The sequence below is a fragment of the Sminthopsis crassicaudata genome, chromosome 4, assembly GCF_048593235.1.
Source record: "Sminthopsis crassicaudata isolate SCR6 chromosome 4, ASM4859323v1, whole genome shotgun sequence".
In the NCBI taxonomy this organism is placed as follows: domain Eukaryota; kingdom Metazoa; phylum Chordata; class Mammalia; order Dasyuromorphia; family Dasyuridae; genus Sminthopsis; species Sminthopsis crassicaudata.
In genome coordinates this window covers 24,781,175-24,793,781 of record NC_133620.1, presented here as the reverse complement: position 1 = coordinate 24,793,781, position 12,607 = coordinate 24,781,175, and the positions used below count along the sequence as shown (strand labels likewise).

Sequence of the window (12,607 nt, the reverse complement as noted above, 5' to 3'; positions counted from 1 at the left end):
TCCACACTCAAATCATCTCTTATATATGACTTTTTCTCACTAGTTACACAAATAACAATTCTGTTCAGGCCCTCATCCTTGTTCCTCTAGATTACAAAAATGGCCTAACTGCTTTACTTCCTTCAAATACCTTCTTATTCCAAATGATGATCCTCAAGTGATGATCTGACCATGTCACCTACAATAAACTCCAATAGCTCCTTGTTGCTTCTAGGATCAAATATAAACTTGTCAAGATATTAGAGGAGATATCCTGCTTTCCAGACCTAAGACCCAGCAAGCAAGCTGTGCCCCGAGCTTGGCATAACAACAATTCTGTGCTCATCCTCTGGCAAAAATCACTTAATTCTTGTATTGCTTTGACCAGCACCAGGTATTCTCCCTGGACAAACACTGGACAAGCTTGGACAAGTCGATCATAAAGCCCAGTTATGAATCCAACTCCTCACATTGTTGCTGTTACCCTGCAATGTTAGAGCCACAGTTCACTGTGTAAACCACTAGCACACGTACTGAGATCCCATACACTCAGTCAGGTCCCCCTAATAGAAGGCAGGGCCCTGACACATGGAACTAATTTGCCTCCTTGCTTGCAAGCTGTGACCCTCAGTTTGAAATTAAACTTCTGTTTGATTCCTGACTCTCCTGTCTTTAGCCTCTGTTCAGCTCTGGCCATCCACAGACTAGAAGTTTGGGTCCTACTGAGAAACTCTATTTGACTTTTAAAACCCTTTACCACCTACCCCCACCTCACATATTAGCATCATTATACACTATATACGGCACTATGTCTCCTATCTTCACACATTTGCAGTCCATTTCCTGGACCTCTGTTCTCTCAATATCTCTTCTTTTAATTCATAGCTCAAATACCCCTTTGAACATGAAGTCTTTCCTGATTCCTCAGTTACTAGTACCCTACACGTTCAACTACTTTTATGTACATATACACACATTTTAAAATATTAGTTCCATATATAATTATATGTATTTGTCATCCCCATCAGAATACAAAATTCCTTGAGAATGGGATACATAGGGTAGAGACCAGGGAGTAAAGTGAAAAAGCCTGGAACAACTTCAGGAAAGCTATTATCATCATCACTATCATTATGGGATAGAATAAAATAAATACTACATCATCATGAGAAGACTGGATTCTTTATCACTAAGTTGAGAGAGTGTTGTTATAAGACAAAAAAGCAGGCAAAGAGAGAAGTCCCAGAAGCTTAAGCAGGGATGATGGAGAGATGAGGAGGAGGACACCTAGTCCCTGAATGGGATGAAGATGTCTCATGGAATGTGCCCTAATTGGCACCTGAGACTTTGCAATAACAAATTGAGCAATAGCTAAAAGCTGCAGGTGTTCCACTGTCTTGGATGAATGTTTTCTCTCCAGTTCCTCCCTCTTCTTAATTAGCATTTAAGTACTTGCTGAATAAAGAGTTTGTTACATACTAGTATTCTTTTGTTTCTGGGATAAATTTCCTAGGTTTAAGCCTGGACATCTCCAGACAATGGGAGAAAAGGGGTGTAGGGTGTGGGGCCTTCTGGTTAGGGTCTGTATCATTTTGTGTTTTGCAGTTTGCACTTTGCACTCCTCTACTGATATCTTGTCTGTTGAGAGTTGTCCTTTCTAATGAAATTGTAATAAATCCCTTTTTGCCTTTTTTTTTCTGATTTTAATTTGGATTAGGATCATAGCTCACACAACCCTCCCTCACTGACTCTCATGAGTCACAGAAGGGTCAAGGTGTGAACAAATGAAAAGCATGGCATGATGGAAACAGTATGAGGCGAAACCAAAAATAAACAAAAAAGAAGGAAGCAGAGGTATTAAAAGTCATGGCCCAAACATTACATCATTCATTTATTCAATTTCAAAAAGTTTGTAGGATTTAATCGGTGGGGAGGATTGGCATGGAAGATTGTTGTGCCACAGTTTCCTTTGATTAATATACCTCAGTTTCTCTAATTGTTCTACCTCAACTTCCCTGAATTGTTAAGCCTGGTTGCAACATCCCCCCGCCCCCCAATCATCATGATCCAGATAAGGAGAAAGATCTTTTATCTTAGACATCATGATCCCAGACCTTCCCTACTTATCAGAATGCCCAGTGCCTCCCCCCATCCAGTCACTGTTCCTCTTGATCCTTGTAATGTTCTTTTCTCTAATTTGTAATCGTTCTCTGTGAGCAGATTTCTTGGGGAGCTTCTGGAGGCAGCCTTGGCTTCAGTTCAGTTTCAATAATCACCTCAAATGCAGCCAGGAGTTAAAGTCCAAATCCTTTATTATCTCTTCCAAAATCTTATCTCCTTCACTTGGGGCGCAACTAGTTTTCTGGAGGCCTTCTTCTCTCCTTGGTTCCCAAGTGCTCCTGTCCAAATGTCTCCAGCCAGCACAAAGGTAGAAGTGGGAATGAATCTTGACTCTGAATCTCCTTGAGCTGCCAGTGGATTTGTCCTTTTATATATTCTTTTAAAGGTGTGAAAGGTGTAAATTCTGAACTAGAGAACTGTTAAGTACCAGGCTAAATTAGGCAACCGACTTAGCACCTTGTAAGAATCTTAACAGATCCCACCCTATCAAAATGCCCAGTGCCTCCTCCTGTCAGAACCGGATTGATAGTGCGTTCCTGCTTTCAGTGCTCTGACTCCATCCCTGTCTCAGTCTACCCTGGTCACTTAGAGCCACGTGTGTATATGTAATTCATGGGAAGCACACAGCTCCTGGATGCTGGATTCTTGGAGACAACAGTCTCGTTCAGCCCTGGGACCAAACCATGGATCCATTTGGTCCCAGTAAATCTCTCCCTTTCAAATAAAATATTAAAAAACTCTAATCTCTATCTTGCCTCAGTTTCTCCAACATTACATGAGGAGTGACAATGTCACTTAGGGAGGATTTTATATAAAGCACTGTCCTACTGTCTAGAAATGGGAGGATTTTTTCCCTCACAAGAAAAAGCTTCTCCCATGAACTACTTCATTTAAATCTCACTGTGCATCAAAATTTCCATTAACAACTTTCATACCTTTCAAAAGGCAAAAAGCAAGACAAGGCAGTGTTAAGCACTAGTAAAAAAATTTAAGCAAAAGAATGATAGTCATTACTATAACTACTACAGCAATGGTTAAAATGAAAACAAGGATTACTGCTAACAAGGTAGTTAGCATTTCTATGGTGTTTTGAAATTCACAAAGCATTTAACAAATAATAAGTGATTTGATTTGCACAATAACCCTTCCAGGTAGGTGCTGTTATTATTTTTCAGCTGAGGAAACTGAGACAAACTGAGGTTAAATGACTTGCCTGGAGTCACTCGGCTAGTAAATATCTTAAAAAATTTAAACTCAGGTCTTCCAGATTCCAGTCCAGTGCTCTATCCATTATATTTAAGAAAATTACATTCTATTATTGTTCTCTGATTTCAGAGAGGTCTGGAGAGACTTACATGAACTGATGCTAAGTAAAATGAGTAGAACCAAGGGTACATTGTACACAACCAGAAGAAGATTATATAAGGATCAACTGTGATGGAGACATGGCTCTTTTCAATAAGGAGGCGATTCAGGCCAATTCCAATAAGATGTTTTGCATCCAGAATGGGTCTGTGGAGATTGAGTGAGGATCACATCACAGTCTTTTCATCTTTTTTGTTTTTTCTTTTTTTGATTTGATTTTTCTTGTGCAACATGATAAAATTAGAAATATGTGTAGAACTGCACATATTTAACATATATTGAATTACTTGCTCCTGGGGGGGATGAGGGAGGGAAGGAGAAAAATCTGAAGCCCAAGGTTTTGCAAGGGTGAATGTTAAAAACTATATTTGCATATATTTTTAAAATCAAAACTTACTTCTAAGAAAATTACATTCAAATAGAGGAACATAGCACAAAAAACTAAGCTGAAAGGGATGGCAAGGGCATGTCTGCCATGGTTTCAGAGTGCAGATAATCAGAATCAGGACCAGGAGAGGAACAATGGCAAAAGGGAGCTTATATGCCAAGATGAAAAGGTTATAGGGGCTGATGGGTAATCCATTGTGATGAGCTCCAGGGCCTGAAAGGTGATTCAAAGTGAAACAATTAAGGAAGGACAAAGTCTAGATAGAGGAAGAGAAAGCAATCAAAGATTATTTAATACTTGCCAATTAATGGCAAAACCAAAAGTCTAAGATCTGATAATAAGCCATTGTTACATTCTAATTCATGATTGTACAATGTACAATATGCATAATATGACATATATCATAGAATCATAAACCCTGAGAGACACATTACCAGATTAGTTATAAGATAATAGCTACCAAAATCTGTCAAATAAACCATCATAGTAGGTACTCATATGAAGAAAACCACAAATTTGAGTTAGAGATAAAGATTGTCAGATCTATGATATGAGCTAAATATTATATTTAGGATCACCAAATCATAGAATTAGAAACCTAGAAATAAACTTAGGGTGAGGTAGTCCAACATACTCAGTTTGAGGATGGATTTAGAAGGAGAAACTGGTTCAGAGACCAAAGTATGGTTCCCAAGTTCACAGAGGCAAATAAATATTAGAGCCAGAATGGTCCTTTTAGTCTGCAGAATAATGAGCTCCTTATTAGCTCCAGATATATGACCTGGACAGATATGAGATTTGAAACCGAGTCCTCTGACTACACTACTTCTAGAATGCTTTACTTTTTAGCTACCATCACTAACGCTGCTCAATATTTAGACCTGATGCTTCAGTGTGGCATAGAAATGACACTGGGTCCTCAAAGGCTAGGTCAGCAACATGGCTAGAAAGGCTTCAAGTACAGGCCTAACCTACTAGCAAACTGTACGTAGAGGAGCTTCCTTAGCTCAGGGCAGAGACCATTAGTTGGCAGCTGAGTATCGAATGTCTTGGTCACAGTGACCCATAAAAGAAATAGAAATATGTCCACTTGGAAAAAGGCTTTGAGCACATTGGCTAGGGCCTTTATCAAGAATTTTTACAACATGGAAAAAAAATAAAGAAGCCAAGAATTAAGATGTAGAAAAGTTACAAATGTGCAGCAAATGTCTTGACCAATGAAACCACAAACCTAATGAAGTCTTACCATCTAGCTCTGGGTCTAGCTGGACAAGAAAAGAGTATTTTGAGATCCATCATCTTTGAGCCTTACAATAACCCTGGCAAGGTTGGAATGATAGATGGTGAGATTCTTGTTTTAAAGATGAAGAAGCTGAGACTCAGAGATGAAAGTCTTAGCAAAAGTTGTGAAGATGGTCCTCTCTCCGTTCTATGACCAGCTGTCTCCTATTAATATGTCACATCCACAGAATCTTTAAGAGTTGCAAAAACATTAATTTAACCCAATTCTATCATTTCATAGATTAAGAAAATGGAGTCCATAGAAGGAAGGGAAGTAAGATGGACAAATTTACACAGTATGTTATTCAGATAGCCAAGATTAAAATCTGGATTTCAAGGACTGAATTGAATGAGTGAATGAATCAATGAATGAGTATGTATTTATTAAGTGTTTACTATGCACTAGGCACTGTGCTAAGTGCTAGGGGGAAACAAAAACAAAAAGGTCTTGGTGACATGAGACCAATTGGAAAAATGTAGAGGACAAAGTGGCCTGAATTGTATTTATTCTGACACCACATAAGACCTCTGGGTCTCAGAACTGGAAGCTGTATGAAGGAAGTCAACTAGAAACATGAAGAATATAGGAGACTGTTCTTCTAAGATAGCTATTTTCCACAAAATGCCAAGTACAAAACTAAAGTATGCTAATCAAGCATTTTACTTTTTAACAACTATAAAAATAAAAAGGACTATAGGATTTACAGTTAGAAAAGAGATTAATAATAGCAACAACCTAATTCAAAATCCAGATTGGGGGGGGGGTATTCTGGTGACATGATTTTTTTTCCAATTACATATTTTTATTTATTTTTCTTTTTGAAAGAAAAACAATAGCTTTCTATTTTGAAAACATATACAAAGATAGTTTTCAACATTCATCCTTACAAAACCTTGTGTTCTGAATTTTTCTTTCTTCCTTTCCCCCACCCCTTCCATAGACAGCAAATATATCCATATATATTAAATTTGCAATTCCTTGTTGCAGGGAATGTGAGAAAATTGGGACACTAATACATTGTTGGTGGAACTGTGTGTGAACAGATCCAGCCATTCTGGAGAGCAATTTGGAACTATGATCAAAAGGTTATCAAACTATGCATGCTCTTTGATCCAGCAATGTTTCTACTGGGCTTATATCCTAAAGACATCTTAATAGAGAGAAAGGGACCCACATGTGCAAAAATGTTCATCATAGCCCTTTTATAGTGGCTAGAAACTGGAAACTGAGGGGATGCCATCATTCAGGGAATGGCTTAATAAGTTATGGTATATAACTTATGGAATATTATTATTCCATAAGAAATGACCAGCAGGATGATTTCAGAGAGGTCTGGAGAAAGTTACATGAACTGATGCTAAGAGAAGTAAGGAGAACCAGAAGATCATTATACATGGAAATGTCAGTATTATACAACGATCAATTCTAATGAACATGGCTCTTTCCAACAATGAGGTAACTGATGCCATTTCCAATGATCTTTTGATAAAGAGAGCCATCTGCACCCAGAGAGGACTGTGGGAATTGAGTGTAGACCACAACATAACATTCTCACTCTTTTTGTTGTTGTTTGCTTACATTTTGTTTTCTTATTCATTTATTTTCCTTTTAGATCTGACTTTTCTTGTGCTGCAAGAGAATTGTACAAATGATTACACATTTTGGATTTAACATATATTTTAACATGAATAACTAGACTGCTTGCCATTGGGGGGAGGGGGAGGGAAGGAGGGGAAAATCTGAAACACAAGGCTATGCAAGAGTCAATGTTGACAAATTATTCATGCATATGTTTTGAAAATAAAAAGCTTTTTAAAAAGTACAATTCTTCTACACATATTTCCACATTTATTGTGCTGCACAAGAAAATTCCTATCAAGAAAGAAAAAAATGAGAAAGAAAACAAAAAGCAAGCAAACCACAACAAAAAAGGTGAGTATACTATGTTTTGATCCACACTCTCTGGGTGTAGATGGCTCTCTCCATCACAAGACCATTGGCCTGAATCACCTCGCTGTTGAAAAGAACCACATGTCTCAGAATTGATCATCATATAATTTTCTTGCTGCTCATTTCACTCAGCATTAGTTCATATAAGTCTTTCTAGGCCTCTCTGAAATCATCCTGCTGATTGTTTCTTATTGAATAATATTCCATAACATTCACATACCATAACTGATTCAGCTATTCCCCAATTGAGGGGCATCCACTCAGTTTCCAGTTCCTTGCCTTAGAAAAAGGGCTGCCACAAACATTTTTGCACTCATAGGTCCCTTTCCCTCCTTTATGATCTCTTTGGGATACAGACCCAGGAGAGACACTGCTGGATCAAAGGATATGCACAGTTTTATAGCCTTTTGAGCATAATTCCAAATCACTCTGCAAAATGGTTGGATCAGTTCACAACTCCACCAATAATATATTGCTGGTTCAGTTCATTACTGCTCCATTGGAACTGATTTGGTTCATCTCATTGTTGAAAATGTCCACATCCATCAGAATTGATCATCATATAGTATTGTTGTTGAAGTATACAATGATGTCCTGGTCCTGCTCATTTCACTCAGCATCAGTTCATATAAGTCTCTCCAGGCCTCTCTGAAATCATCCTATTGGTCATTTCTTACAAAACAATAATATTCCATAATATTCATATACCATAATTTATTAAGCCATTCTCCAATTGACGGTCATTCAGTTTCTGGCCACTACAAAGAGGGCTGGAATGGCTAGTATTCTTATAAACTTGAGTCAACTGTATATTTTAGAAATGAGATCTTTATCAGAACCCTTGGATGTAAAGATATTTCCCCAGTTTTCTGCTTCCGTTCTAATTTTGTCTGTATTGATTTTGTTTATATAAAAACTTTTAAATTTAATATAATCAAAATTATCCCTTTTACACTTCATAATCTTCTCTATTTTCCTCCTTTGGCCATAAATTCCTTCCTTCTCCACATATCTGGGAGGTAGACTATTCCTTTTTCTCCTTATTTGCTTACATTATTATCCTTTATGTCTAAATCATGAGTCCATTTTGACTTTTTCTTGGTATAGGTTGGTCAATCCTAGTTTCTGCCATTCTATTTTCCAATTTTAGTGAGTTCTTATCCTAGAAGCTGAACTCTTTGGGTTTATTAAATACTAGATTACTATCACCATTGATTATTGTGTCTTGTAAACCTAACCTATCCCCACTGATCAACTATTCTATTTCTTAGCCAGTACCAAATGGTTTTGATAATTGCTGCTTTATGATATAATTTTAGGTCTGGTATAGCAAGGTTACCTTCATATGCTTTTTTTTCCCCCATTAATTCCCTTGAAATTCTTGACCTTTTGTTCTTCCAGATGAACTTTGTTATATTTTTTTTCTTAGCTCTGTAAAGTAATTTCTTGGCAGTTTGTTTGGTTTAGCACTGAATAAGTAGACTAATTTAGGTAGAATTGTCATTTTAATTATCAATATCTAGATTTTAAAGAGAAAGAAACTTTCCAAAGGGAAAGCACCTTGATTAGTGAACCCACAATTATTAAGCCATACAGAAGACAGAGAGAGCCTCTAGCTTTTGTCCCTGAGTTATTTCCTGTAAGTCATGACTCTTTTGAAAAGCTGATAGGGTATTACATTGCTTCCTATGTACAGGAAAAATCATAAGCAAACCAGAAAGATTGGTAAGTAGTAATCATTTAAAAGGTCTCTTTTAAACAAAGAAGATCGAATAATCCATCACCTGTACCCTGAAAACTCAGTACAGGCATGAGCCACTAGGTGTCACTCTCTGATAGCTTATATAAAATTGGAGACTAGTTCAGTTGTCAGAGGGAGGAATTAGGCAGCTCTACTTCTTTTATTCAGTATCTCTCTGAATTTAGCCACATCCAGAAATGACTATTTAAGAAGCAGTGAACTTAGTAAAACATGGGAAATTTGTCCATTTCAATTTCTTGCCCTGATAGACATTTTTCCTCACTTCACCACTTCTCATCAGGCCCAGGAGAAAACCAAACAGCCGAATTATAGATTGGTTTGTAATGAAATGGCTTGGCCCAAATCTCTCTGCAACCTGGGACAAGTCACACCCTCTCCTGGACTCAGGTTCTTCATCTGTTCAATAAGAATTAATTAGATGATCTTGAAGGCACTTAGGGGTTCAAATGTCTATGATTTACTATGAGAAGGGAGGGCAAAATTCACTTCTCAGAAGCAACTCAATCCCCTTAGGCACCAAGAAAAAGGATTTTTCTTTGACTGTTTTGATTCTCAATGAAGAGAAAATGTATTCAAAAACCAGAATAATGAAACCAGGCAGGGGACACTACTTTTCCTTTTCTTTAGATCTCTAGCCATTAGTGAAGTGCCTTGGATATAATATACAATTACATAAATGCTTGTTAACGTGCCTTGGAGGAGGGGGTAGAAGAAGGAGGGGACACGAAGCTCTCTTTCAGTCCAACAGTCAGATCAGACACAAGATACCAATTACAATATCCTTCATACTAGTTTAACAATATTTGTTCTCAAATAAAATGAATAAATGGATTGATTACAAAATGGGATCCAATCAATCAATAAACATTTATTAAGCAGCTGATATGTGTTAGGGACCGTGCTAAGAACTGGGGATACAAAAAAAGAAATGATAGTTTATATCCTTGAGGAGCTTACAACTGGGGGATACAATATGCAAATATATACAAATGGTCTCTAGATAGGATAAATAGGAACTAACAGAGGAAAGGCTCTGAAATTAAGAAGGACTGGGAAGGTTTCCAGTAAAAGATATTTGTTGAGACTTAAAGAAGCCAGGGAGGTCAGTAGGCATGGAAATAAGAGAACAAAATGCCCAGAGCTGGGAAACAGTGTCTCATTCATGGAACAGTCCAGAGTCCATTATCACAGGATTTAGGGATACTGGGGCTAGGAACAAGGAGTAAGAAGACTGGAGAGGGAGGAAGGAGCTAGGTTATAAAGGGTTTTGAAGGCCAAAGACAGAATTTTGTGCTTGATCTTTCAGTATTTGATCTTTCTTCTGGATCTTTCAGTAGCTGGGTAGAAAGTGGATTGTGGGGAGAAACCAGAGACAGGCAGATGCACCAGCAATTATTGCAATAATCCAGATAAAAGGTGGGAAGACGTGAGGGCCCGCACTAGAAATGGGGCACTCGAAGAAGAGATGCTGCAAAAGTAAACTCCATAGACCTTGGCAACAGCTTGGAGGTAGACTGAGGGAGAGGGAGGACTGCAGGATGACTCCTCAGGTGAGAACTTGGATGACTAAGGGGATGGTGGTGCCCTCTAGAAGATGGGATGAGGAGTTAAAGGGAAATATAATTAATTCTGTTTTGAACATGTTTAGTATAAAATATCTACTAAATGTTTAGTTTTGTATCTGTGAAAGACAGCTGTAGCTTAATTTGGAGGTGAGCAGAGAAACTAGAGAAAGGGAGGTAAATTTGGAAATCATCAGCATAGGGATGGCAATGAAATCCATGAAAGCTGATGAGACAAAAAAAAAAAAATAAAAAATCTGATGAGACCAAAGCAGAGATGGAGAAGAGAAAAAGGCCTAGGACAGGATCCATTCCTATTAGAATGTGGGCTCCTTGAAAAGGGGTGAATTTCTGCTTTTCTTTGCATTTCCTGAGTTTATTAGCACAGATCCTAATAATAATAATAATATAATAATAATAATAATAATAATAATAGAAAGCTCTTGCTTTCTAACTTGCTGAACTCAGCCAATGTAAGCCAAGAAGAATATAATATCAGTCAAAGGAAAATGGCCTCTTTACCAATTCACATATAGAAATATCAAGATCTTTAACATTAATAAAGAATGACTTCTGTAAATTGGTCAAGTGATTAACAAGCTGGTTTTATTTTTACTTAAATATTTTCTATGCAGGTATTTTTAAATAGAAAAAAGTATCAAGTATTTTGTAAATTGATTATGTACCATTTTAAATCAGAATGTGAATGAGGACTTTGAAATAACCTACAGTGTTTTCATTTTTTCAAAGATATAGATCCAAAACATAAGTTTCAGAAGGAAATTTTAGTTCTAAAATGCATTTTCCTTGTCTATTATTATCCCTTAAAAAAAGAAACTTTTTAGCTCAATTAAAATTTCAAGTACTTTAACACAAAAAAAGTGTTTTGCACTAATACAGAATTAACCTTGATTTTGCCTCCTATCAAAATGCAATTTTCCCAAAGTTTCTCTTTTAATGGAATTCTTCATAAATTACTATTATAAATTTGTTAAAAATCTATATGTAGTGATTCTCTCACATTTTTTGACACAAGTGACTACCTATGAAGCATGCAGCATGTTGATAATGCATAAAGGACTATATTTAAACTAGGATTTGCAGACCTGTGCTTCCCAATGGTATCAAATATAGTTTTCCCCAATATTCTGTTTGCACATTTAAAAATCTGTCAGTTATACTATTTTTCCTGATGTGGCATTGCAATGAATAATCTGTAAAGGAATAAATCTTCCCTAATATGAATTGTAATATATCATACATATGGAATTAAATATGCATCTCTGACTATACCTATTGCTTCATTCACTTTTTAAGCAAAATAGATTCTAACTAAATAATCACAAAGCTCTTCTGACATACAGGTGACTCTCTCTCCCAATATTATTTTCGGGTAGATCTCTTTGAAGCTACTGAAGATGGTAATTCAAGGTCAGGATTTGGCAAAGCATGAGCTTCTCTGGGGCAAGGGATATTAAAGATAGTGTTCAGTGTGACAGCACTGAGCCCTGTGAATTCATGATCCAGTATTAAGCATTTATGACAGTGTGAGTCCTGGGCAGGTCAAAAAGCTTTCAAGACAAGACCCCCCCAAGTCTGAACACAACAAACTAACCTAAAAAATTTTTTCTTGTGGCTACAGGAATCATATCATGAAGGAAAGCTTTTTGGATTCCAGTACTTCTGTTCTTCCCTAAAATAAGCTGAGAGTTAATCAGTTTCATTGAAAAAAAGGGAAATAATTTCTTCTCAAAAAGTATCATGATAACAAGTTTCACAATAACTAAATCAAGGGACCGGAGCATTTCAGAAATAATTTAGATAGCTTTAAATTGATCTTTTCCACCAAATACCACTAAAGAGTCCAAATGGAGGTGAGATCAAAACATTAAAAATCACATCATGAAAAATGTAAAGGCTAATCAAAAGACATACATTTCAAAACTACGGCATTAGGGGAAATATCTAGACATAGCAAGCAAAAGAGTGACAATAAAAGGTGATAAAGTAAAAAAATTCAATTATACAATGTGTTAAATATTGACTGAACAAATCAATAAATACTTAGCCAATTGGAAACAAGTTTTTGCATGGAATATCGCTAATAAAAGCCTAATATAAAGATATATCAGTGATATATCTATATATATAGCTATAGATATGCATATATAGAGATATAGATATATATGACCAGACAC

The 12,607-nt window shown here is 36.6% G+C and overlaps 1 protein-coding gene across 1 annotated transcript in view; it reads right to left on the bottom strand.

Moving 5' to 3' along the window:
• The window catches only part of FAF1 (Fas associated factor 1), a 379,742-nt gene that overhangs the window by 264,323 nt on the left and 102,812 nt on the right, over positions 1 to 12,607 (bottom strand). The gene's annotated exons all lie outside the window — the stretch shown is intronic.